Consider the following 4,672-nt stretch of genomic DNA (forward strand, 5'->3'; position numbering starts at 1 on the left):
GCCAATCCTAAAAGCCTGTAATGGTAACTGTGCAGATGCCAGGTGCTTGGGGAATGGTAGTGTTGCTCCATTCAGCTCTGGGAGAAGGAGGCACAGCAGAACGGTTCTGAATACTTACAATAGGTATGTGCTATTCTGGCTATGCCATGATTTAGGGATGACCTTAAAAATCCTTAAATCAGGCCTATCAGAATGCAGGTTTTCACATCTGAAAAAGCAAACTGCTTCATGGTTGTTTGTTTGTTTGTTTGCTTTCCCCCCCCAGAGTATTGTCATGTTTTCCTTGCATAGTCAGTTATTTAGTCTCTAGAATTCACAGGCTGGCCTGTTACTCCAGGCTGTGAATTTCAGTACCTCCCTGTTAAAAGTAGATCTTTACAGTACCTATTGTGTACCTTGGCCAGAGCTGATTTTTCTGTAGTAAAAACCTTTCTTGTGGTCTTTGATTTTGGCACCGCTCTTTCCTGAATAATTGCTTGTATAGACTTTCACTTAATACTGAAACAGCAAAAAGACCCAAACATTTCCAGCTGGGACTTTAGTTTTGAACTCTGTACTATAGTGATTTCTAGCCAATGGTCTTTGGATTCCTGAAGGTTAGTGGCCTGTTATCTATCTACCACAAAATGTAAACTTATTTGTGGTAGATCTCAGTCATCCCACTGCAAGGTGAGTAGACAAACCCTGACCTCTTCTACCCATGATCAGCCAAGGGCATGCTTGGGAACTTCTGATTCTAAGTATATCTGTTCCTTCCTTGCTCTGATGTTGAAGAGACTTTCTGAATGTTGGAAGCTCACAAGTGCTGACAGTGAATCTCAGGGCTTTTAGTGATGAGCACAGAGACTCTCATGTGTCCATCATCTTGGCACTGCCCTTGCTTGAGGTAGTGGTCACACCAGCAGCTGTATCCAGCCCCGCTTCAGCAGTGCTCCTTGAAGCTCAGGGCTTTCTCCCATATTCTGTTTGGACCAGCTGTAGTCTCTGCTCTTTGCTGTCTGAAGTCTTTCTGTGGCTTGCCTAGGGAGTGCAGTAAATAGTACCACTGTGGGAGAAAGGAGGAGAGAGAATCGAGCCATTAATTGAAGGGTGCCTAGTCTGAGTAATCCAGTGGCTAAAGCACAGTTGCCACAGCAGCCGTGCCCCTGGATGTCCCAGCCTGAGTCATGCTGCTCCCGATTCCCTCTGCTGTGCTGGGGAGCCCAGCTGCCTGTGTGCAGAGGGTGATTCTGCTCTTGCTCCTACCCAGACAGTGAGCGAAGGCTTCGGTGACTCACAGCAGAGATCAGAGGGGAAGGAAAGGTATTACTGAAGCCCCAGTGAGCTCCACTGGAAAACAAATGCATGACTGGTAGATAAACGTTCAGTGACAGGGTAATGCATCAGGCTCTGTAGGAGCTGCTACAGGAAACATCAAGGGGACTTTTTTTTTTTAACATTTTGTTGGGTGAATGAGAAAGAAGTATCAAATGTACCTGTGCCTCAGTTTCCACCTCTGTATTGTGTGAAGGTTAGGTACAGTACTCACTGTTTCAGCAGCTACAAATATTTGTGCCAAAACTGTTTGGCAAAATGCGACAAATGATTTATTAATGATTTGAAAATAGTCCAAAAATTGGAATGTCACCTGTACCAGTCAAAGGGAAATAAATAGCCACCCCTTATAAAGCAGGCATTGAAAATGGGCTGTTTTTTTAAATATAAAGTTGACATTGGAGATGTTCTGAGGATCAGTAACTCAAGAACTCTTCATTAATGCCCAGTTTAGATAAATCTATAGATGCATCACCCCAAACATATTTATTTTTTAAGCACTGTATGTATTCCTCAGGTTTTTTGCAAAAATCTCAGTGCAGTTACAGTGAGACCCATGCATTCAGCCCAGATCTTTTCCTGCCTCCTCTCCCTCTTCAGTTAACCATAAGTAACTTGTTTGTCATGCTGTGATTTCTCTGTTACTGGAGTCAAACCTGCTGTATGTACTCTGTGCCCCTGGCAAAGCAGCCGCCAGTACTAACCCACCCAAAGCCACCATGGGAGAGTGGGGAGCTGTACCGTGCAGGTTACCCCCTCAGTGCCAGCGCTTGTTTTGGAGCTCGCTTCCTTGTGCCTGCTGCTTGTACAGCTTGCTGAGGGTAATGTCATTTGGCTCTTGTAATAGGTGGTTAACAGTGGGTGACTGCGGTGTTTCCAACGCTGTGCGTGTGTGTTCCCTGTTAAAACACAGTGAAGTAAACCCTATTTTGTGACAAGGAGCAGGCAAGGATGAGCAGTAATTTGCTGCTTTCTTAGGGTTTCTTTTACAGCGTAGGAATAATGTTAGTGTCCTGTGCAGCAGATAAGAGAGGATTTCCAAATATAGCTCAGCCTGGCAGCAGTGTTTATTCTAAACTCCTCCAAGGTAGCTGCCGCCTGCTGAGCACCGTCAGCACGCCGACGATTACGGCAGGTGCTGGGCAGGGGCTGTGTGAAGGCAGTTAAAAAGTGCTTGCTAGCTTCAGTGGTGGTGAGGTCAAACTCTGGTTGTGCAGTGCCAGATTCCTCAGACCCTCAGCTAAGATGAGACTTTTACTGTATGTACCCTTCGTGACACCTAATTTCTTTTGGGGGTAAATTTCTCTTTAAGTTCAGAGCAGCTTTATTCGGGGGAGGCGATTCAAAGGGTCATCCAGAGGGCTAATTAGCTTTGGCACTGCTTTAAACGTTTTCAAGTAAATTAGCCTTGTGAGGTCTTTTTTGTTAAGTTCCAAGCACAGCAAATGATTGGGCTCAATGTGAACATCCGGAAAAGGATCCAGAAGGTTGGTGCCAATACTTTTTTCAATATCTGGCAGAACTTGTGTGCCAAACTGCTCCTGTGTCCAGAAGCTGATAGCCCTCCACCCCAGCTGAGCTGACAGAGACCTCGGGCTTTTCACTTCCTCTGTAGCAGGTGGATTTTACTTTCAGCACGTGGGAACATCTGTGTATGTTGCGCCAAACTCATTCGTGCTGTCGCATCGCTGGAACACAGTTCTAGTGTTAATATTTTTCCGTTATTCTAAATGATGCAAGTATTTGGTGCCTTTAAATTATAGGCCGGGTACTGGTGTGCAATTTAAGTGTCAGATGCACAAGGGACCAGAATAGGCGACCTCATAGTCTCTCTTATGAAAAATGAGACCAAATAGAATCATCATTATAAAGCAACAAAGCAGGTTCAAAGCAGCAGGAGCTCACAGTAACTAGCTGGCAAAGCTGTGACCTGTACCACCAGGGTGACTAAATACACGTGGCCTTTGTGGTACCTTATCTGACACTGATGTGAGCGGCACAGCTGGGTGCTACACTGACTCTGTGCACCAGTGGGAAACCAGGACGCAAAACCTCTTGCAAGTCTCCTTCTCAGCACTTGGATCTCCTTGGATATTGTTGTAGTGATTCTCTCTGACTTCAAGCTAGCAGGATAGCCCAGTAAGTCCTTCACAGGACCAGCAGGTACTTTAGCCAGTATCTCTGGGGATTGCTGCTCTTCTCAGTGCTGCCTATGTGTGGGTTTCAGTCCTGGCTGGCTTCAGAGCTTGCAGGATCAGGCCCCTTCTCCTGAGAAACAGTGTGTTTTCCATTGTACAAATATTAAAAGTAGCTTGTTTTGACTTGTTCATTTAATTATCAAGTCAGTTTGAGAGCTTTAGAAGGGTAAAGGGATATAATATTTTTAGTTTGATTTTCTCATTGTTACAAAAATAGAACAAGAAATAACTAGAAGATATTAAGTATGACTGTATCAGTTTAACGAAAAATACATACCAAGTGGAAGCAAATGCATTTTTATTTGAATGTCATCACATATCTTTGTTGAAACCTTCAGTCTTTCTCATCATGGAAATGATCTTTCAAACTCTATGAATCTCTAATGCTGGAAGGGACTCCAGCTCTTGGCAGGTGGCATAACCACTTATGTCCCTGCTGGCTTGGTTTGTCATGGCTGCTGAGCACTTCTGCTCACTTATGACAATCACACTTCCATTTCCCTTCTGTCAGGCACTCTACTTTGTTCCACAAATGCTTAAGAGATCAGTACTCTGAAAAAAAAAAAAAAAACATAGTAAGGAGAGCAACTTAAATGTGAGGTAACGAGGTCCAGCTTCCTAAGAATTACTCTTGACCTTATTACAGGCTCAGAAGAGATGCCATGAACTTCGCTGTGGTGCACTTAAGATGACATCCCAGTAGTTAACCTGGATCAACCACCATGTTTGGAGAGTAAAGGTGGACAGAGCTTAACTGGAGCTTTAACCAGCAGTCACAGAGCAACCAGTTCTAAAGACCAAAATTTAAAGGAGATTATTTTGAGGGGCCATCCTTATTTTCTAGTAAGCTTTGCACATTTAGTGGCACTCGCTGTCATCGTCCCCTCCCCCCTGAAAAAAAAAAAAAAACCAGCCTAAAAGCACCCGGGAAAAAAGGCAGGAAGGGCATGGCATGGCATGGCATGGAGCCACTGTGCCACAGCCTCGCATTGCCAGGCAGCTGGGGGGGGGGCTTGCTGGCAGCTCCTGCCCATTACTTTATTCTTTCTGGTCCTGAACACAGAGTTAAACAAATTCTTAAAATGACAAGAAAACAGTTTCCACGTCTAAGCAACCTAGTTAATGTGGCTGGCGAACACTAGTGAGTGCAGGGTGTTTGC

This window comes from Merops nubicus, unplaced genomic scaffold (assembly GCF_000691845.1).
Source record: "Merops nubicus isolate BGI_N331 unplaced genomic scaffold, ASM69184v1 scaffold2980, whole genome shotgun sequence".
NCBI classification, from domain to species: Eukaryota; Metazoa; Chordata; class Aves; order Coraciiformes; family Meropidae; genus Merops; species Merops nubicus.